General features: G+C 43.5%; 2 protein-coding genes across 8 annotated transcripts in view; both read right to left on the reverse strand.

Moving 5' to 3' along the window:
- Positions 1 to 24210, reverse strand: part of LOC122765370 (plakophilin-4-like) — a 555540-nt gene that overhangs the window by 426018 nt on the left and 105312 nt on the right. The gene's annotated exons all lie outside the window — the stretch shown is intronic.
- Positions 1 to 24210, reverse strand: part of LOC122765369 (disks large-associated protein 1-like) — a 103033-nt gene that overhangs the window by 63695 nt on the left and 15128 nt on the right. For all 3 annotated transcript variants that reach the window (XM_044019598.1, XM_044019596.1, XM_044019599.1), the window contains exon 2: positions 11994 to 12082. The gene's annotated coding sequence lies outside the window, so the exon portion shown is untranslated. The remainder of the gene's footprint in view (positions 1 to 11993; positions 12083 to 24210) is intronic.

The raw sequence follows: 24210 nt of genomic DNA on the forward strand, positions 1-24210 counted from the left end.
CGTCATTCATTCATTCATTTATGAACACTAACATAAGTTACAATCGCGTCTGCAACCCTGGTGTATATGTTACACCACTCACAACACAATCATATGGTGCAGAAACGAGTTCACCTTTTATTCCTCACAAGCAGGATTAACATAAAGCAAAAGAAAACCGACACATCCCTCAGTTAGCACAACCAAACCACCTCCGAGCACGCTCTGGCCAACAACAGAAAAGAAAAACAAACAAATCTCCTCCACTACTTGGCTGACAGTCATCTTTTTCTGACTCTGCCCCCTGCTGGCAGCGTAAAACATAGTTAAAGGGGACATATTATGCAAAATCAACTTTTTAACCATTTCAATACTTATATTTGGGACTCTGGAGGCCCTACCAGTCGCCAAAGTGTGGAAAAGAATACTCCGTCCTTTTTTCGTGGTCCTCCTTAGTGTAAGTATAGGCGATAAAACACACAATGTTGAATTCCCTGCGCTTATGACGGCAGCATGCGCATTTCACCGCGAATGTTACCACCCACCAATAAGTTTACTTGGAGAGCTCCACCTTAGCTCCAGCTTGTCCCTGCGAGAGTGCAGGCGAGGGTGCGGTATTATGTCAACGTGGAGGGACAAGTGTGCTGTTGGTGGCTGCACAGTGGAGCACTGTGTTTTACAGAGGATTTTCTATGACATTATTAGCTTCACATTATGAAGCTAATGTGCCGGATAAAGTCAGCAAACGTGTGTTCGCACCACTTCACATCAGACTGCGGCCAGCGGTCGCCGTATTTAGTCAGCGAACGTATTTTACCGACGTACAAACACACATTGTTAAGAAAAGGTCACATAGAGCTCATAACTGACCATTCTGACACGTCCTAATTAAAAATATTTGTTCAGTACGTCCTCCATGACCGGAGCACAGACTCAGTCTGATACAGTCACATACAGCGGCTGCTTATGCAGCTCGCCACTCACCGCTGGCGATCAGCGGTGGCGTTCCAAAGTGTTTTCAACTGATTTACAGTTCGGCACTGTTCGACTTGAACAGTGGCACTCTCGCTGTTTTCCGCACAGGTATTGTGGTTTCCTCTCACACTTCCGTGCCACAGTGCCTGATCAGTTGTACGCGATGGTGTCCAGTGCTCATTACTAGTATAATTGAGTGTGAACGAGTGAGATCCATCCCACTGTATTTACTGCATGACTATCACTAACCTGTGTTGTTTATTCCCCGTGAAATATCTAAAGACAGGACGTGTTCTCGTGATGTGTCGTTTCAGACTGACTTTTGTTACTTTTCATTGACAGTAGTTGGTAAAACTGTCTCCAAACACAAGACAATGAATGACAGCGTGGGAGAGAGCCGGGAATATGGCGTCATTGTTTCCCTAAAGTATCAAATTTGCTGTCTACATGGAAACGCAAGGCCGGCGTTTTGAGATTTCCCCACTCTGGTAACTGTTTCAGGTCCTGAAGTGCGTTTCTGTGTGGACGTAACTCTGGCAAAGAACTCTGCAGGAAGGCACGACGGCAAAGAAGGTACGCATATTCACCTCAACCCCTTTTCCATGTGGGTGGCCCCTAAAACCCCTCATCTGCAGCTCACTCCGCCCAGGGATGGAGCACACAAAGCAGGGGTGTGGTCTGGTGGTGAAAAGTTGCAGCTGCCAAACAAGGTGCTGCTCACATGGTGGAGAGAGAAAGGTGACAGGGCAACAGCTGCTGCATCTGGGATTGGACAAGAGACTGATGTAGTGAACCAGTGACAGCACAAGTTGTTTTTTTTACAGAATATGCAAGTTGAAATCACGAAGAAGCCACTCCATGCTTCAAATCAGAGTATTGGGGGGTCTTAAATCCATAAACTTTGTATTTCAACCGATTCCAAGTTTGGGGTGTGGTGACATCACATTCAAGTGTTTTTGTTGTTTTTTTGGCCAATCACATGGCTACTTAATATGCAGCTGCTCCTGTAGGCTAGTTACTGTTACTGCTACTTTGGCTGTACTTCTTAACAAAGACAGACTCTTCTGGTCATTCCGACGCCGACCTCCTGTCATATCTAGAAAGTTGTGTTAGGTTATGTTTAGTTTTGCCTTCTATTTGTTGTCTTGTGACTTCCTGTTTTATTCTGACATCTCTCTTCCCTCTTGTTTCAGATAACTTGCCCACTCTCCCACCTCACCGGGAGGGCGAGGGATTCAATGATCTGCGGATCCCTCAAGGAGTTCAAACAGGCTCTGAGGAAGGTTTTCGATTTGGTTTGAGACTCAAGCTAAAGACAGAACAATTACAGAGGCCAGCGCTCTCGATGGCAGTCGGATATTTTGAGTGACACACAAGACTGAGCTGCTCACAGTTATCATTGATAACCACTATGAATTTATGCAATTTCACTTATATAACTCTGCCCAGTATCCTCTCATTTTGGGTTTTCCCTGGCTGAAGAAACATAACCCGCACATTGACTGGAGTACTGGGAGGGTCTTGAACTGGGCAGAAGAATGTAAAACCAAGTGTTTAAAGTCCTGTCATAATGTGAATGTGAAAACTAGTAATAACATTGCCTCTGTTCATGTCACAGACTCTGAAACTCCTGACCTGACTTCAGTCCCAAGATGTTACTACGAGTTGAGTGAGGTATTTAGTAAAAAGAAGGCAACCTCCCTTCCTCCCCACAGGCCTTATGATTGCCCCATTGATATGATCCCGGGGTCCCCTATTCCTAAGGGTAGACTGTATTCCATCTCTGGCCCCGAAAAGAAGGCTATGACTGAGTATATTGAGTCCTCGTTAAAGGCTGGTCTTATCCGCCCCTCTTCATCTCCAGCGGGGGCAGGGTTCTTTTTTGTGGGAAAGAAAGATGGGACACTTCGACCATGTATAGACTATGCACCACTTAATGACATAACTGTTAAGAATCGGTACCCTCTGCCACTAATGTCATCAGCTTTTGATCAGCTTCAGCAAGCTAAGGTTTTCACTAAATTAGACCTCAGAAATGCCTATCATCTGGTTAGGATCAGAGAGGGGGATGAATGGAAAACAGGCTTTAACACTCCTAGTGGTCATTACAAGTACCTAGTTCTCCAGCGATTGCTGGAGAACCAATTATATGTCAAGACAGAAAAGAGCGAATTCCATGCCGACACTGTATGTTTCCTTGGCTTTATCATAGCCCCTGGAAAGGTGCAAATGGATCCGGCTAAAGTTAGTGCTGTGGCTCAGTGGCCAACACCTGATAGCCGCAAAAAGGTTCAACAATTCTTAGGATTTGCTAACTTTTACAGGAGGTTTATCCGAAACTTCAGTGCCACAGCTGCAACTCTACATGCACTTACTTCTCCCCAGTCTCCCTTTTTGTGGTCCCCTCAAACTGAGGAGGCCTTCCAACAGCTCAAAGTGCGATTCACTACTGCCCCCATTCTCACAGTTCCTGATCCCAGCCGGCAGTTCATGGTGGAGGTGGATGCCTCCAATAATGGAGTGGGGGCAGTACTCTTTCAGCACTCTGAGAAGGACAACAAGCTTCATCCCTGCGCCTTCCTGTCTCATAAACTCTCGCCGGCAGAGAGAAACTACGATGTTGGGAACCGTGAGTTATTAGCAGTGAAAAAAGCTTTGGAAGAGTGGAGACATTGGTTAGAGGGCGCACAGCACCCATTCATTGTATGGACAGATCATAAGAATCTGGAATATATTGGCAAAGCAAAAAGACTGAACTCTCGCCAAGCCAGATGGACATTTTTTTTTAACAGATTTAAATTTTTTTGTCTTATAGGCCGGGGTCCCAGAACACCAAGCCCGATGCCTTGTCCCGTCTGTTTGACCCCGAGCCTACTGCCAAGGAACCGGAGCCCATCCTACCACTGAACCTTGTGGTAGGAGCGGTGAGTTGGCAGATAGAATCTAAGGTGAAGCAGGCTAATGGTGAGAATCCGACACCTAGTGGTTGTCCGGAGAATCACTTGTTTGTCCCTGTTATGCGTCCACAGGTGATCCATTGGGCTCACACCGGACTGCTCACCTGCCATCCAGGAGTTAAGAGGACCATGTACGTCATTTCCCAGAGGTTTTGTTGGCCCTCCATGGAGAGGGAGGTTCGGGAGTATGTGGAGGCGTGTTCCATCTGTGCCCGCAACAAGACCTCCTCCAGAGCGCAGATGGGGTTGCTGCAGCCACTCCCTGTTCCCACTCGTCCATGGGCTGAGATCTCACTCGACTTCGTCACGGGGCTCCCGGTCTCTGAAGGAAACACCACTGTGCTCACAGTGGTAGACAGGTTTTCTAAAATGACTCATTTCATAGCATTACCCAAGCTTCCATCTGCCAAAAGAACGGCAGAGATTATGATGACTCAAGTATTTCGTATTCATGGTTTTCCCAAAGACATTGTTTCAGACCGGGGGCCCCAGTTCATATCCAGGTTCTGGAAGGAGTTCTGCAAACTCATCGGAGCCACCATCAGCCTCACCTCTGGTTATCACCCAGAAGCCAACGGCCAGACGGAACGTCTCAACCAGGAGTTAGAGACATGTCTTCGATGCCTGGTGTCGCAGAATCCGGCTTCCTGGAGCAAGAAGCTGGTGTGGGTGGAATATGCCCACAACTCTCTTCTCACCTTGGCCACTGGCATGTCTCCATTCCAGTGCGTCTTCGGCTACCAGCCCCCTGTCTTCTCGGAGACAGAAAAGGAAATCATTGTTCCGTCGGCCCATGCCATGGTCCGGCGATGCCACCGCATCTGGGCAGCCGCCCGTAAGGCACTCCTACGCAGTGTGGACCGCATGAAGAGGGCTGCTGATCGGAGGCGCTGACCTGCTCCGCTATACAAGCCTGGCCAGAAGGTCTGGCTCTCTACGCGGGATTTGCCTCTCAAAGTCGCCTCCAGGAAGTTGGCTCCACGGTTCGTGGGGCTTTTCCCAGTGTCCAAGGTCATCGGCTCTTCCACTGTCCGTCTGCGTTTGCCCCGGTCCATGAGAGTCCACCCCACCTTCCACGTCAGCCAGGTGAAACCGGTTAAGGAAAGCCTCATGGTGCCCGTGGCCGTACCCCCTCCACCTCCCCAGATGTTCGACGGCGGTCCTGTCTACTCAGTCAAGGTTCTGTTGGCTGTGCGCAACAGGGGCCGGGGCAGGTAGTTCCTGGTGGATTGGGAGGGCTACGGTCCAGAGGAACGATCATGGGTTCCTGCAAGCTTTATTGTGGATCCTGAACTCATCACAGACTTTTACAGACGCCACCCTCAGTTATCTGGGCCGTCAGGAGCTGTCCCTAGAGGGAGGGGTACTGTCATATCTAGAAAGTTGTGTTTAGTTATGTTTAGTTTTGCCTTCTATTTGTTGTCTTGTGACTTCCTGTTTTATTTTGACATCTCTCTTCCCTCTTGTTTCAGATAACTTGCCCTTCCCCTGTAGGTTTCCCGCCAGTGTGATTATCTTCCCCGCCCTGATTGTTTCCACCTGTTCCCCATTACTTTGAGTTTACATATAGCCTGTGCTTCCCTCTGCCCTGTGCCAGTTCGTCTTGTCTGTCATGCCAGAGAACCCACGCCAATCCACGCCACGTCAATTGTTTGTAAGATTTTTGAGTTTCTTAGGTGCTACTTTGTTTTGTCCCTTTGTCCCAAACCGGGTCACACGGTGGTGTAGTGGTTAGCACTCTCGCCTTGCAGCGAGATGACCCGGGTTCGAGCCCCGGTTGGAACAAGGGCCTTTCTGCATGGAGTTTGCATGTTCTCCCCGTGTGTGCGTGGGTTCTCTCCGGGTTCTCCGGCTTCCTCCCACAGTCCAAAAACATGCAATGTGGGGATTAGGTAAATTGGACACTCTAAATTGACCGTAGGAGTGAGTGTGAGGGTGAATGGTTGTTTGTCTCTAGTTGTGTGTGGCCCTGCGATGGACTGGCGAACTGTCCAGGGTGTACCCCGCCTATCGCCCGATGTAGCTGAGATTGGCACAGCACCCCCCACGACCCTCTGGTGGAGGATAAAGCAGTTAGATGATGACTGACTGACTGACTGATTTTTCCTCCTTTGTGAGTGATTTTTATTTGTTACTTTGTCCAATAAATTGGAACATTTTTGGAAGTTGTCTTCGAGTCGTGCTATTGGGTTCAAGTCCTTGTTCGGTTGTGACACCTCCCTTCTGCTATGCTGCAGAAACGCTACAGAAGAAGAGGAAGCCACAACGTGTAGCCGCAAACTTTCTCCAGAGATTATGAACAACAAACAGATGGATTATTTAGCGGCAGAAAGAGAGTAGCAGGACATGAGAATAATTGGACCTTGAGGAGAACAGACACACTCGTTACTTATGAGATGACGACATGACGCCCACAATGAAAAGAAAGCACCCTGAGCCTCGTATTAACCTCCTATCTTCTTCTGGGGTGAGTTTTCATCAACATCGTTAATCTACGTGACGTTAGTGTTCATTCAACGTCACTTACAGGGATTAAAACATGTTTTTTTCTTTTAATAATCCACTGTGTACATTGTTATTAGCTAGCTCAGTATTGTTGTTTTAAAATGCATGTTCCGTTCCGCACATCAAAGCTTGTGTTTGATCAGATGATCGTATAATAAGCTGTAACAGGAGCATGTGAGCATCTGCTATTAATGTGAATAACAATCTCAGCTACATCGGGCGATAGGCGGGGTACACCCTGGACAGTTCGCCAGTCCATCACAGGGCCACACACACACACACAGATAGAGACAAACAACCATTCACTCTCACACTCACTCCTATGGTCAATTTAGAGTGACCAATTTACCTAATCCCCACATTGCATGTTTTTGGACTGTGGGAGGAAGCCGGAGAACCTGGAGAGAACCCACGCACACATGGGGAGAACATGCAAACTCCATGCAATAAGGCCCTTGTTTCAACCGGGGTTCGAACCCGGGTCTTCTCGGTGAGAAGAGAGGCGAGACTGCTAACCACCACATCACCATGTGACCCCCACTTAAATTATTTGAAATTAGAAATATGGATCTATATTTGATCCTTCTAATGCTTAAGTATATTACCTTTCTTGTTTTTCATTTTTATGAAATGTATATTTATATTTTATTTTCTCTGGGAACCCCCTGGGACCTCAGGGTCCATAGATCTGCTATTGATAACCATTGTTCAAACTACTACAATAGTTTCTGTCCTGTGGATTAACAGATATCAGATGTCACAGACAGCGAGACCAGGACTATGTGGCTCCCAGAAGGTGTAAATCTTTGAGGCTAAAATTCTCCCTAAAGCAGTTTGAGGCGTGCCTACATTCAAATGGCCACATCTTCTTCAAATATTTTCAGATTTAGACCTCGTGTTAGACCCTGACGGAAAGCTTAGAACCCACTCGTTAAGGATCTATAAATTGACTCAAAATGCCCCTCAGGAGACATGTTCCAGGTTTTTCCATGGCTGGGCACATATGGTCTAAAAAAGTGGGGTTTTGACCAGAACGGCAGTACTTTATCATAACATGTATCATTTCAATACTTCACTCTGAAAACTAAACTTTCACTCCGAGTTTTCAAAATCCATGTTTTATTGTCAACAGTGAATTCCTTAATAGAAGTATTCTTTCACTGGATAAGATTGTAATTGTAGTGGTATGAGGCACCACTGATTTAGTGGTTTGACTGAACTCCGGCCGCTCTGACTCATTAGCCAATCACTGCGCTTACCGAGGGGAGAAAAGTAGGCTGTGTCCCTCCTCCTGATCTCTCGCTCCCGAGTCGTTGTATGTGCCGCTAGCATCCGAGCACAGGTAAGCACAGATTGCCCTTCTGTTGTGTATATATTCGTCTGTGGTTCATTCAATTAAAACCGTCGTTCCCTGATAGATCCGTTGTCTTCACCGCGGTCGAGCCGATCGTTCGTGGGCGGTGTTTATTGCTGAAACCAGAGCATCGGTGAGTGATGACATGCTTATGTTTGCTGCTGTAGCCAGGGGCTAAGCTCCTCTTCCGCTCCTCTCCCTCTAACAGTCTGCTGGTTGTGTGCTGCATGGTGGCTGTCTTCTCTGCCACGACTGATCTCTTCACCCCTCTCCCTCTTTGGACGGGATGCCAATGCACCCGGACTTATAACTAGAACTGTAACGCTAAGGCTAGCGCTGAAGCTAACACTAAGGCTAACGCCAACGCCAAGTGTAAACACAGCTGATTAACCACGGCTATTTGGCCGCTGCTTCGCCGCTGCTTCGCCGCTGTTTCGCCGCTGTTCTGCCGCTGTCCTGTTGCTCTGTGACTGTTGCTCCGACGGCCTGGTTCCGATCCGGTCGGCCGCCTGTGGTCAACCTGTTTACCGTTGCTACGTGTGATTGCATTGTGTGTGTGTGTGTATGTGTGGCTGTAACTCGTACTGGATGCTACGAGTCTGCCCGAACTCTCAGTCACTCGCTAAGATTGTGAATTGTGTGTGTGTGTGTGTGTGTTTTAAGTGTAATCCGGCAAGGTTTGGTTGAATTGTTTAGTTATTTACTCTTTGTTTAATGGTTGAATTTATGTTAATACGATCCATTTGAGTTAAAACTGTCAAACTGGTTAATGAGTTTATCTCTAGCCAGAGACTCTTTTGTTTCTTGTGTTTGGTTGATTTATTTATATAATTTAACATTTTTCAGTTTATCAATTGATCATTTACATTTGGTTCCTTAAATTTGAGCCCGTTTAATTGTGTTTTCCTCTCCCCTTAGTGCTGAAGGCCGACGGTGGTGGTGGTGGTTCTCCTGGGTGGTGGTGGTCCTGTATGCTATGTGATCCCTTTTTAAGATTTTCTTTGTTTACACGTCACCTTTTGCTGTGTGTGTGGGGTGTCCTCCTTTTTCTTTTGGATGTCACTTCCCCTACCAAACCCCTCCTCCAGCCGGTAAGCCTCGGACCATATCCCCCTTTTAGTTGGGCTCTTTTCTTTTTTTGTTACAGTGCCAATCTCATGATTGTTTTAATAATAAATTGTTAGTATGATTATTGAACTTCGTCTCATTCCCTCCCTGAGTAAACAAACCGGAGTGTCTTTTTGTTCTGAAGGTACTAGTCGACCTTTACTACTGGTCCTTGGGCCATAACCCAAGGTGGCATTGTCGGTATTTGGTGTATAGCATAGTAATAACCCTCGTGTCGCCACATAATGATTTTTATCTAATCATATAGATTTTACTAAGAGACAAAACAGCCATTCTAATGGAGAGAGGGGGAGCCTAACGCTGGAGGCAAGGAACAACTCCCTTTAATCTCTTTTGTGTTCATCCTATCCATACGTCCCCCAACCGACTGGAGATGTACGTCAGAATCTGTGTGGAAATTATTTTTTTTCCTTCTTTTCGCCCACTGATTGTTATGATTCAACACAGGGTTGAGAAGAGAAGAGCGTGGGCTTAACCTGTTTCTCACCGTCTCTATGACTCTCTCTCTCTCTCTCTCTCTCCCTCTCTCCATACCTGCTTCCCTTCTTGCACAGAGCTGCTCTCTCTTTTCAGAAATGTAATCCTGTGTTTGTGCCTGCCGAAGAAGCCCACAATAGACAGACAGATAGCAGGGAACAGCTCAGTGGTGGGATGTGTGAAGGAGCTGGGGACCAAAATGACAAGCCGACAAGATGTGTGAATCATTTCTTTAACACCTCTCCTGTCATATTATTCACAAACCGATTACTTCCAACTACATATCTTAGGGTTATTTTTAACGACATGACACCAAGTTTGTGTGTCAGATAGAATTAAGTAGTTCACTAGTGACAGTGCATTGGCAGCGAATGATCGAGCGGAAAGGAATCGGGCACTTAAACCGGATGGTTGCCGGTTGTAACCGGGCTTGTTATCGGAGGTTTGCTAGTTTGAATTCCCACCAGGTCATCCAAACCAGCCCATTGTTAATTGGACACTCTAAATTGACCTCAGTCACGGAGCAGCCACATCCACTGTGCTCCTACTGCTGTTCCTAAGCCCAGGTAAATGGGAGGTGTTGGACATTAAGATGGAGTCAACATGCATCTTGGATGGAGACCACATGGCACTTTGCTCAAAGACAAAGATCTGGTGTCACTGCCTCTTATGGGAGGATAACAGGCTGCTTCGAGGAGGCCTGCTTGAAGAGCAGCAGAGAGGATTCTCTTGTTGCTGGGAGCTGGTTTTGCCATGTTAATTTCATACAGGCTATACTTAATTTCATCAGGAGGAAAGTGCTAATGGGGGTGTTTTCAGAGCACCCGTGTTTCAAAGGTAACAGCGTGTCTTCAGAGAACACCCCCCTTGGTAAACACGGAGCCCGAGGACCGACCCCGCAGACAAACTTAGTGTGGAGCTTCAGGACACATTTAAAACACACAAAGCTCTTGGCATGGCTGGTTTTTGGGGTATAATTAACAAACGGGGGCTGTTGAAAGTTGACAGGTGGCGATGGTTTATGAAATAATGTTGTTTTAGCAGCTCGCCTCAGGAGCCCACTTGATCAAAACGAGCGCTGCTGAATAGAAGTGCTGGAGTGGAATGGACCGTTGTATCGGAGTGCTTATATCGGAGATTTTAGAGGCATATAATTCAATATGTGTTTTTTCGCAATATCGGATCAGGACATCCCTAGTTTCACGCTGATGTTTCACACTGACTAAGTTTATGACCCCTGCCTACGGATCAACTGAGCATCCAGAGCCAACTAGCTAACTTTGCAAGGAGGAACCTGAGCAGCAGACACCAGAAATACAGTCAACTAACAGACAGCACCTCAAAAGGACACTTCTGAATCTTTTAAGGACTTGGTAACGTAACTGGGCCTAGCATAGCATCACACTACTTTCCTAAGCATGGACGACTGTTTATCTTTGTGAAATGTATCGAGTATACTCGCTTACACACAGTGTTGTTGTTATGTCTAGACTGATGTTAATGTGATGTTAATGATGCCAATGCTTCTAAGCTCTAAGTTCTGGATGTGCATGCTAGTACTAAGCTCTCATCTGACCTGGCACCTCATCCTACAAAATTGATTCTGCAAACTTGATTTGTAGTCTATCTCTTCCTGACTTGGCCATTTAGTCTGTACACACACACACACACACACACACACCGTTACATTTAGTAGATGTTTTCTATTATTAATTTATTATTTAGTATTATTTTTTGAATCTTTGATTTCTTTATAATAAACATTTCTATAACATACAGTCTGGTCTGATTAATATTGCTAATCTCTTCCCAGTAGAACTCCAATCATTCAATTCAAGCTAACTATTGATGTCATTGTGATTCATCAATTATTACAAATTAACTACAAATTGGTCATCCGCTAAATTCATGAGATTGAATCAGTGAATTGTTTCCTTCTTTCAAAGGGTGGTGCCCAAATGAACTTTGAGCAGTGAGCAAGCACCAGGCATCAGTGAAGAGAAAAAATCTCTCAGAACGCGAGAAAAACGCAAGACAGGGGTCCGGAAAAACACTCAAGAGTATTTCTGCATTCCCTTTACATCGGAACAACTGGGAGTAAAGTCACCGCCCAAGTCACAGGATTTCCAGTTGAGAAGTTGGAGAGGTACCAGTTGATAGCAACACTCTACATGGTATCAGGTATCAACATGTCTACAGTTAAAACTTAAACTCTACTATGTGCACAACTGATTTACTGCGGAACCAATTTGATGGAGGTGCGAATAACAGCAAGAGCAGCCGCGTTTGTGTGGTAGCAGCCAGGGGTTGGTGAGGTTGCTCTGAGTTGCAAGTTGGAAATCCGTGTACAGGAGGCATTCCTTAGACAAAAAAAACAGAATTCCGACTACAAATGGAATGTGCCGTAGACACACATAGATGATTTCTTCATGATGATATACACGCCAAGTGAGTCTCAGAAATGAAATGACACCACAGTACAGGGGAGACCTGGACTCAAACCTACAGGGGGCTCGTTTACATCTTGAGCTGTATTCTCTCTGAATGATGTCAAAGCTTTTTAAAGGAAACAAGCCACACTGACGTGTGATAGTGAGGACAATTCCATGATTACTCACCTCCTTTAGATCCCCATTGCCACTGAGTTATCGCTAACTAGGCGGTGTTGACATCTCTGTGTGACTGGTCTCATGTTAACTCAAGTTGTCTAGGGAAAAAAGACACAAAAAGACATGTTTAAAATATTATTTTGACCTTCAATCACCCTTTTTCAATTATTATGGCCCTTTTGCACTATGGTCCCAGCTCGTCTTGACTCGCCTCGGCACGGCACGGTTTAAGATGGTTTTCCACTACAAAATAGTATGGGCAGGGTTATGACAACACAGCTACACACAACTGCTGTGACATCTTCTGATACACACACATACACATAAACAATGAAGGACATGTCTGTGGGTTTTAGTCACAGACAAAAGAGAAGATCCCTGAAAAGGCGGCGAGACGGAAAACTGGGAAAGTACTGAAAAGTTTGGGAAGCCATGCAATAGTATGAAGCCGAAGATGAGACGTTACAAGATGCTAAGAGATGACAAATGAGGGTAAGCTAATTGTTGCTATCACTAGCTTAACTAGCTCATATACACACAAGTGTACAGCGTTAGAATGACTGCAAGTGATCTCTATTTTTTGTATTCTACTATTAAAATGGGGCCACACAGTGGTGTAGTGGTTAGCACTCTCGCCTTGCAGCAAGAAGACCCGGGTTCGATCCCCGGTTGGAACAAGGGCCTTTCTGCATGGAGTTTGCATGTTCTCCCTGTGTGTGCGTGGGTTCTCTCAGGGTTCTCCGGCTTCCTCCCACAGTCCAAAAACATGCAATGTGGGGATTAGGTAAATTGGACACTCTAAATTGACCATAGGAGTGAGTGTGAGAGTGAATGGTTGTTTGTCTCTGGCTGTGTGTGGCCCTGCGATGGACTGGCGAACTGTCCAGGGTGTACCCCGCCTATCGCCCGATGTAGCTGAGATTGGCACAGTACCCCCGTGACCCTCTGGTGGAGGATAAAGTGGTTAGATGATGACTGACTGACTGACTGACTATTAAAATAAAACATACCATCCATTTTTCAGACGGCTCACAACAGGAACATTGGTGGGGTGACCACTGTCTATTCCAGGGGTCTCAAAGTGTCAGCCTGGGGGCCACAAGTGTCCCTCCAATCAATTTCATGTGGCCCTCCAAACAATATCAAGTTGTAACGAGTCATTTCTATGTTTTAATTTTGAAATGAATAGATTAATTTTACATCATGGATATTTTTTTTTTATTGTTGCATATTAAAACAACCACTTATATTTTGAAATGATCCTATCCAACTTTATTTGTAAAGCACTTTAAAATGAACACAGTGGACCAAAGTGCTGTACAGAATAATGGATAAAAGACAGAAGAAGTAAAAGACAGAAAAGGTCACACGAGGCGATAGAGTACATACAAAAAAAGGAATTAATAGGGCTTATTGATGATATGAGCTCATAACATCCACCGCAACTGTTGCTTTTCCCAAATTAGTTGGGCTTTTACTTTTTTACTTGACTGGCCCCCGACTGACCAGATGAGATCATCTGTGGCCCACATATCCCTCGCAGAACTGGCTCTTCAAGTCATTTTGTGACACTAGACGGCTTACGATGACTTAATGACTTAGCATCTCAATATATTGATATAGTATCACAAAATAATGACTTAGTATCGCAACATATTGAGATGGTATCTCAAAATAATGACAAAGTATCTCAAAAAAATTAGATAGTATCTCAAAAAAATTAGATAGTATCTCAAAATAATGAGATATTATCTCAAAATAATGAGATAGTATCTCAAAATAATAACAAAGTATCTCAAAATAATGAGATAGTAGCTCAAAACAATAAAATACTATCTCAATATATTGAGATGCTATGTACAACTGATGTATGGGTTATTATCATTGTTTTACCGTTACATTAGTGTCATAATCACCAGGATTTGTTTGCTCTTTCTGTTTCCATTGTTTCTTGTTAGTTTCCTTGTTTAGTTTTAGTTCCTGTCCTGTTTTCCCTTGTGATCGTCTGCCTCGTCCTGACGTCAATTCATTCTTTTTTCATTCATCCCCAACAGTATTCGTTTGTGTGATAAAAGTCTGTTTTTGTTCATATGGAGTTGATTGAGGCGGAGCTCTTGCAAGAAACGAATGTTGTTTTGACCTGGGTGAAGCTGCTGCACTCAGTTCTCCACTGAATCGACAGTTAACAGCTAACAATTTTATTGATAATCGATTCATCCGTCTGTAAAATATTGATCAGTGTTTGTCAAACCTGGAAATGATGACGTTGTCAAATGTCTTGTTCTGTACTCAAATGAAAATTATTAAGTTTGAATGATTTCTTAGTTCTGTGGAGCAAAGAAACCAGAACATATTTACATTCAAGAAGCTGAAACGATCAGAAATCTTGTTTCAATAATAAAAAAATTCTTTAAGTAATCGATTCATAGTCGAGCATTTGTGTAATTGTTTCAGCCCTGAACACTTTTGTTTCAGACCAAAACCACACCCACAGAACACGGACTGTCTTGTGATTGGCCAGTTACCTGGAAGTGAAGTCATTGGCACGTCAGCTCTCAGATCCGTAGCTCCCCCTCTGGAAAGGCGGATGCACCGCTAACAATTATCAAAACATTGAGTAATTCCGTAATCCCTTATGCATTTGATCCGGAGTCTGATCCAGAGTCTGTGGCTTGGATAACGTTGTGGTTACCGAGATGATAAACACACATACAAATGAAACACGAGCTTAGTGTGTAGCTTAGCGTGTAGCTTAGCCTGTAGCTGACTATCGCTAGTGGTAAACGACAGAACAAGCACACAAAGACAGTTTTACGGTTTGTAAACATTGTAATATACATATTGTTGGCACTGCTCCTTCCTTTAGGTGAGGTTTGGTGTCCTGCTTTATATTGCCCGAAGTTTGTGTAACAATCCTCCGTGAAGTGGTTGCCGCTTACATGGAAGTGTTTGGGAAATGTAGCAGGGATATTCCCATCAAATATGAAAGATATCCACTGCAGTGAAACGCCGGAGGAGAGGGAAACGGACCGGTGCGCTCGTGCGTCTTCGCCAGCGCGGATTACGCACATCGCTACCGGGAATATTTCTCTCTAATGTGCGTTCACTGGCAAATAAACTGGATGAATTACAACTGCTGTTGGGGAAAAACAGGGACTTCTACTCATCGGCTGTTTTGTGCTTCACGGAGACGTGGCTGTGTGGATTAATACCGGACTCTGCGCTGCAGCTGGCAGGTTTCCAACTCTACAGAGCGGACAGAGACACGGAACTTTCCAGCAAAACCAAAGGTGGAGGAATCTGTTTTTACATCAACAGTGGCTAGTGCAACGACGTGACAGTGATTCAGCAGCACTGTTCTCCTAACCTGGAATCTCTCATCATAAACTGCAAGCCTTTTTATTCACCCCGTGAGCTTGCTTCATTCATTCTTCATCCGGTGTTTACATCCCACTGCACGCCAGCGTGCAGGACGCACAGCGCATGCTCGCCGATCAGATACAGTGTGTGGAGCGGATCAACCCGGACTCTTTAGTTATTGTCTTAGGTGACTTTAACAAAGGAAACCTCACTCGCGAACTCCCCAAGTACAGACAGTTTATTAAATGCCCGACCAGAGAGGAGAACATTCTGGATCACTGTTACACCACAGTCAGGGATGCTTATCACGCCGTCCCCCGCGCTGCACTGGGACTCTCTGACCACATCATGGTCCACCTGATTCCTGCTTACAGGCAGAAACTAAAGCTCTGCAAACCTGTAGTGAGGACATCAAAGTGGACCAGTGAGGCTGTGGAGGATCTACAGGCGCGTTTGGACTCTACTGACTGGGATGTATTCAGGACTGCTAGCAACAGTCTGGATGAGTACACAGAGGCTGTGACGTCATACATCAGCTTCTGTGAGGACTGCTGTATTCCATCATGCACTAGGGTGAGTTACAACAATGACAAACCCTGGTTCACAGCCAAGCTCAGAAGGTTAAGGTTGGATAAGGAAGAGGCCTTCAGGAGTGGAGACAAAGACAGATTTAAAGAGGCAAAGTACAAGTTTAGCAAGGCGGTGAAAGAAGCTAAACGACTGTACTCTGAGAAGCTCCAACACCAATTCTCAGCCAACGACTCTGCGTCTGTCTGGAAAGGGCTTAGGCAGATCACCAACTACAAGCCTAAAGCCCACCACTCCTTTAACGACCAACGCCTAGCCAACGACCTGAACGAGTTCTACTGCCGCTTTGAAAGACAGAGGGACAGTCCTGAAACCATCCCCCACAACACCTCCCAACACCCCCAGCTCCAGTGTTTCACCTACACCTCCCCCACCTCAGCAGGGGCCTGGGCATCTCCACCAATGCCCACCTTAAATGTCCCCCCCTTTACCTCCCCACCCACCTCAGAGTTGACTCTTTCCATCCACGAGAGGGACGTCCACAAACTCTTCAGGAAACAGAATCCCAGGAAAGCAGCTGGTCCGGATTCTGTCTCCCCATCCAGCTTGAAGCACTGCGCTGATCAGCTGTCTCCAGTGTTCACAGACATTTTCAACACCTCATTGGAGACATGTCACGTGCCAGCCTGCTTCAAGACCTCGACAATAATCCCTGTTCCCAAAAAGCCAAGGACCACAGGACTCAATGACTACAGACCCGTCGCCCTGACCTCTGTGGTTATGAAGTCCTTGGAGCGTCTTGTGCTTTCACACCTGAAAGCCATCACCAACCCCTCCTGGACCCACTGCAGTTAATCTGGCCCTCCACCACATTCTCCAGCACCTGGACTCTGCAGGAACCTACGCCAGGATCCTGTTTGTGGATTTCAGCTCTGCCTTCAACACAACATTACATCCTTTTTATGCGTTACATTAACGTCATTACTGTGAACTTTGCACCTGGTGAATATTCGTCTTTCTGTAGTGCTCTTTTTCATCTTTAAAAAAAACATTTATATACTGTGTATATATACATCTACTGTTCACTTCAGTCAGTCAGTCATCATCTAACCGCTTTATCCTCCACCAGAGGGTCGCGGGGGGTGCTGTGCCAATCTCAGCTACATCAGGCGATAGGCGGGGTACACCCTGGACAGTTCACCAGTCCATCGCAGGGCCACACACAACTAGAGACAAACAACCATTCACCCTCACACTCACTCCTACGGTCAATTTAGAGTGTCCAATTTACCTAATCCCCACATTGCATGTTTTTGGACTGTGGGAGGAAGCCGGAGTATCCGGAGAGAACCCACGCACACACGGGGAGAACATGCAAACTCCATGCAGAAAGGCCCTTGTTCCAACCGGGGCTCGAACCCGGGTCTTCTCACTGCAAGGCAAGAGTGCTAACCACTACACCACCGTGTGGCCCTACTGTTCACTTAAACTTTTTAAATTTTGTATGTTTATTATGCGCCAATGACACCAGAACAAATTCCTTGTATGTGCAAATCGTACTTGGCAATAAAGCTCTTCTGATTCTGATTCTGATTCTGATTCACTGAGCTTTATTTTGCTCATTGGCAATACGCTCAGCAGCTACAACAAGAGTAGTTCTTACTTAGTACTTCTTCTTCTACGGTTGAAAGTACATCCCCGGATGTGCCAGGACTAGGAGGCGCTGCTGTTTAGAGGAGTGGTGAAATTCCAGTTACAGTACATAACTAGTCAACGGAAGTGCCTTGCTGCTTCGTAGAGCTCAGGAAAACAATCAAACCCTGAACTGTCAGCAGTGGCTCAACTGATTGTTATGGACTTGTAGGGCTTCATAGACGAGGTAATGACGCTGATACACACCCAAACGCACTTCCGGGCTATGGCCTCTTTAAGACAAGTGCAGTCACAGGCTGTAACACAACTGAAAAAAATACATAAATCTACAGAAGTAATTATATCACTATTCCATTATGTCAAATATTCACAATCACAAGATCATGACAGGAATCTGATAAACAGAATAAACCAAGTACAAACTGTTTTAAATTGCCTAAATGAGATGGATGCTCTGGTCTATTCCCCTAATACACTACCACAGTAACCTAGCAACAGTAATACAGCTGGACACAGTACACAGCAACTACAACCGAGCTGAAGCCTCTTCCATTTAAACATGTTTAACACTGACAGCAGTCAGAACAGTGTTTTTTAACAGTTGCATCTGGATTCATGTCACATTATGAAAGACATTAACCAGTGTGTGTGTGTGTGTTTGTCCTTATATTGTTACCCTGCGTTTAATCCAGAGTGAGTGGAGCAGTATTTGTGGTTGTCAAGGAAACTTCAGGCCTTACTCTGGTCTTACTTAGGTCATCACTATCATAACTTACACTGTTTAACTTCAGATGACCAGATCAACAGTCCAACAACTAATCAATCAGTTCCAAGGAAACTCTTCAGTCTGGATTTTGACTGAAATCAAATCAATATTAGTATGATGTGTTTTTTTCACCCCTTTTACTGACTTTCTTCTTCTTTTTTGGTTTGGTGGGTTTTTCTGACCAGGCTGAGACCGGGACTTGTGGATTAGCAAATTTTCTGACAATGACAGGAAAACTCACAGATGGTCTGCGCCAGTGTGGACATGCAGAGACAATTAAACGTTCTTCATTTCCATGAGATCAATTAAAAAAGAGCTGCAACAGTTTAGTGAACTGGCCAAGCTGAAAATGTCATGGTTTTCTTTCCAATCAAAGCGTTAACACCTGGATTTTCATCACCATCCATTTTGTATTTATTTGTCTTTCGCGCATATGTTCTCCTAGGTTCTGTCAGCGCCGCTGCTCGTAAACTCTCAACTGCAGACGGGCTTCACCTCCGCTGAATCACGTGATGTTAATGCTTGTAAATGTGTTGAGAGAGAAGGCAGCGACAAGGAAACCCAGAGAGGAAAAAAGGAACGTTTATATTTGTATTGGTTCATCCCTTGTCACAAATACACCTGATACACAGGTCAATCCATTAGATTATATAAACGGTTTCCTTTACTTATTCAATAACTTAAATCTGCCTGACTCTGCACAGGTGAAACATCCATTTTCTAATGCTTTATCGTCCATATGAGGGTCTCAGGGGCGCTTACACAGGGGTGCACCCTGGACCAAGGTTATTATCGTTTGGGATTTTTCATTAGTTTTAGTTTTAGTTTTTCATTTGTTTAGATTTTATTACTTTCAATGTTATTTTAAGTTTTTTGTAATATGGAGTATTTGGTGCAAGATTCAAAAAGGTCACAATAATAATAAGTATTGTGTCTCAAATACAAGCACTTCAAAATAAATACACTATTGGTCAGGAGAGGTGGGACTGACCTACTTTCTCACAGTTAGCTCTTTTTTTGTAAACTGTAGTTTTTGTTTTTATTTCAGTTAATGAATTTTTTTTTTTTTTTTCCAATTTCAGTTTTTGTGATATGTTTCTTTTCATGAACTATAATAACCTTGCCAGTGGACAGGTCGCCAGTCCATCGTAGCATCTCACATTTGGAGACGAACAACCGTTCCCCTTCACAGTGTCCAATCAACCTAATCCCTAATTGTGCATGTTTTTGGACTGTGGAAAGCCGGACTACCTGGAGAACATGCAGAACTGGAAGGCCCTCAGCTGAACCAGTAAAAATGAAAAGAAGCATATTTATCTGATTATTCATATAATCACTTCTCTTCTATTCTCCAGTGTTCAGTGTATACATACATACTTACTGTTTACAAACGAGCAATTTTTAGCTCCTCTGTTTCAGATTAATTTGTTAACAGTCTCAGATTTGCCCTACAGCTAATGATGGGAAATGACACCCGGGGGACCTATTCCAGTTTATTTTTATTTTTTTATTTTTTCTTCCTGATGGAAACCTAATGAAGTTGTTGCCTGGAAACAGGCTCATGAGAAACAAGCAGCTCATGCACATCAGCAGGTTGAATGGCAGACGCGGGTTCAGCTTCTGTGTGCCTCTGCACTGTGACCCTGTGACCCTGCATGTCAAACAGCTGACTGTTAGCACGCACACATGCAGCAGCTCTCTCCATTAGACTGGGTGTAAAAAGGGCCATTTCTAGAATCAGCAGTCCTTATCGCTGTCTTTGTACTTCCTGTTCTCTGCCATGGCTGTGCACTGAATGTCCAACCCTCAGATGCCAAATGAACAATAAAAAAACTTTGTCAAGAAAAAGATCAAAAAAAGAAAATCTCCAGATGATGGTCACAGGTGAATGTGGGTTTCTCTTTCAGGGCCCCTAAGCGTTATGGTATTACATGCTTCCTGAGGAAATCAGGCTCACAGATTAATGTTGCATGAATCATTGTCTTCTTCTGGATTTAATCGTCAATCCTTGTTTGTATTATTGTTGGATTACTTCTTCTTTGGTGTTGTCCTTGTTTTTATTTCTCTTTCTCTTTGAAATGTGTTGCTATTTGGTTCTTAATTCTGTGGAAGAAAATAAAGCCTTGGCATTTAGATTATGTGTTGTTATTTTTTTGGATTAAGTTTAGATATACAGTTTGAAACCAGAAGTTTACATACACTATATAAAAAGACACATATGCTTTTTTTTTATCACTTTTCCTGTTTTAGGTCCGTTAGGATTACCACAATTATTTCTGTTTGCTAAATGCCAGAATAATGAGAGAAGGATTATTTAGACAATTTTTTATTACTTTCTTCAAAGATGGAAGTTACATAATTAAGACATACACTAAGATTATTATGCCTTTAAACAATTTGGGAAAGCCCAAATGAACATGTCATGTCTTTGGAAGATTCTGGTTTATTGACAACATTTGACTTAATTAGAGACACACCTGTGGATGTATTTTAAGGCACACCTGAAACACACTGCTTCTTTGTGTTACATCATGGGAAGGTCTAAAGAAATCAGCCAAGATATCAGGAAGAGGATGGTGGACTTGCACAAGTCTGGTTCATTCTCTTCCTGATTCTCACTGTATAGTGAATGTATAGATTGCAGGCGTTCTTCTTCAAAGCGAGCATTGATTTGTTCGGTCGACCGCCGCTTCACACACAAAACATCTATTTTCAGGGAAGCTTTCATAACGCTCCATAAAGGGTCAAATAAATAAAAACAAAAAAATTCTAATATCAGCAACAAAATGTCAGTGAATGAGTCGGATGTCCTTTAATTAGAGAGTTCTCACTGCTTTTGCACAAACCTGCAGACAATGTATATCCCCAAAGACAATAAAGAAAGAGGCATGAGAGGAGATTTGTAGTCAGCATAAAACTGCAATAAGAAAACAGAAGACATACAGTATATTTACCATTACTTTTATATTTCTAAAGCCCTGAACAGGATCCAATACATCATGAACTCCACTGCCAGCACATCAACCCCATTCTCATCGTCCTCACGCGCCACCTACAAAATCCTGTTCCTTACGTATGAATCACTCATCACTCCTCACTACCTGTCAGACCTCTTTCACCCACAAACACAGCTGTGGATGGGTCGGCTCTCCATCCCTCACACCCACCTCTGCTCGTTTTCAGACGGGCCTACAACTAATAACCACTGCCTTGCCACTGTTGTGTTATACTTAGTGTTTTTTTTTTTCTTTTTGTATTAAATTGGACAGGTCAGCAAACCTCTCACAGCACCTACATTCTGAGCCATTGACCACTCAAACTCAAGTCAATTTAGAGGCTCCAATGAGCAGAACCCCAATCTGCATCAGACTAAGAAAACACATGCACAAACAAGAAGAGCGTGTAAAGGGATTTCAACCACTGAGCTCTGAACATGTGAAGAAGAAGTGTGGTTTTGTGGGCAGTAGAGCTAAAACAATGAATCGATTAATCGATTATTAATCGATTACTAAATTAATTCGACAACTATTTTGATAATTGATTCATTGGTTTATTGTTTTTTTCATGATTAAAACAATATTTCTGATTGTTTAAGCTTCTTAAATGTTAATATTTCCTTAATTTCTTTGCTCTGGAGAACAAAGAAATCATTAAAAGTGAATCATTTTGGTTTGTGGACAAAACAAGACATTTGAGAACATCGTCATTTCCAGGTTTGACGAACACTGATCAACATTTTTTAAGGTTTTCTGATATTTTATGGACCAATAATCGACCAAGTCATCGATTATGAAAATAATCGTTAGTTGCAGCTCTAGTGCAAACCAATGTCAATGTGTGTAACCAGCTCCTCCAGTGGACACATTTAGCAACTTTTTTTAATCGTTCAAATTTGTCAAGGTGGTTCCTGACACCTGGGGGCAAAGTCAGAAGAGATATTTTGCATTGCTCTTGACACACATTAACACTCAGGGTCTTTGTTCAGCTCCATGCTGTCATTATCCACAGCCATATGCCAGTCATGCACATCTCACATCCAAACTTACACAACACATCACTCCACAGGAGTCAGGCAGCAGCTCATGTGGCGACGCTTCATTCTGCTTGGTGCCAGAGCAAAGCTGGCCTTCTCTCATCCTCCACAAACAGGAGCCAGTAGACTTTAAACTCAATGTTCAGCATTTAAACAGATCTAGTGTACATTGTGGGGGAACTGTACGAGTCTGAAATCATCCACAAAGCCTCCCGTCAATCCAACATATCCTCTGAGAAACATTAGCATGCAGTGTGCTGAAACAGCAACATCTTTCAACTCTGTCAGCTCCTCTGACTGCTGAGGAGTTTAGCATTTTCAGTGTGTGCCGTTACACAAAAGCAGCCTCAACATAAAGAAGCATAGCAAAACAGTCTTGCCAACATTTGCTTTGGGGTTGATTTTTCTTTGAGAGTCAACTTGCAAAACGGGCTTTTTGTGGTGAAAAAAACATCGACTCAGGCCAAGAGTCAAAAACTCCCCCAGACTAAGATCTCCCTGTGGAGAAGCAGTCTCTAATGTACGTTATAACATTTAAGAATTTGTAATCATTTTAAGGTGTAAAACAAAACAAGGTTGGGCAGCAGATTGTACATTAAAACCCTGCTTCAAATACTCTATGTATTTGTAACCCTCTATATGAATACATAGAGCAGGGATCATAGTCAATTATGATTTAAGGAGGAGATCATCATGTTTAAGATGCATTATAATTAGTTATACATTATTTAGTACAAACATTACAATGAATGTATATATATTGAAGTAAAACTCAATGACATATCGGTTCCGGTTCTGGGTCCAGACAGGACAGAGTCTGGATCTGGGTCTGACCTGTGACATGGAGCATAGGTCAAGGACAAATTTATTTTTGGATTTATTCAGGATTTGAATCATATCAGATTTTGAGTTACAGTTCAGTTCTCATCAGCAAAAATGGAAAAGAAAACTGGGGGAAACTCTTCTTCCATCTATGCTGTAAAATGACAGTAAAGAACTCAGTTTAACATTCAATATGCAAGTGAAGTTGACTAACAATCAGTTCAATCTCATATTCATATGAAACCAGAATGAACTATAAATTTAGAATGAAATACAATGATTTACAACAGAAAAAATGAGAAGACAGAGAGTAAAGTGACCTGAGCTCCCAACTCATTACACTGAATAATTAATATATATAAATGTAACCAGTATGAAAAATCAGGTTACTAGCCCTGTATATGTTATCTAGATATTCTTAGTATACCCCTGTAGGGGGCAGTGTTTCCCCAAGAGTGTTTTGTTTCCCGTGATCCTAAGTGAGGTATCACATGAAGTTTGGATTTGTGTGCGACAGCATTTTCATTCAGATAGGAGGAGATAATTGAAGACACGAGGGAAGCGATAGCAAACACAAAGCATACAGCCGCAGATGAATAAACTGTGAGCTGAGGATAACTTTCACCTATGGGAATTTATGCTGATGGAATCTCCAGTGAGGTAGCACAGTGTTAGCCGGCTGTTCGCTAGCTGCTCTGAAGACAAAAATTTATATATTGTGCTATTAACTGTGTATAAGTTAGTCTACATGGTTCAATAAATGTCATATGTTGGTTATCAATGTTTTTCTATGACTGTTATGCACAATATTGTAATTTAATGTTTAAGAAAAGATCGCTAGCTTAATGCTAATCGCTAGATATATTATATTCGCTAGCTATATGCTAATCGCTAATGATAGTTACTAATTTCTTTGTTGTTATGCTTAGCTCATGCTAATAGTGAGCTAGATATGGATTAGATGTGTTGCAATGAGAATATGCGTTTTATTTAGTTCTTGTGCTATTAGAATCATTAATGTTATGTTATTAGCCTCTGCAATGGATAATATTGCTATATAGGTG

The sequence above is a fragment of the Solea senegalensis genome, linkage group LG2 (genome assembly GCF_019176455.1).
Source record: "Solea senegalensis isolate Sse05_10M linkage group LG2, IFAPA_SoseM_1, whole genome shotgun sequence".
Taxonomy (NCBI): Eukaryota; Metazoa; Chordata; class Actinopteri; order Pleuronectiformes; family Soleidae; genus Solea; species Solea senegalensis.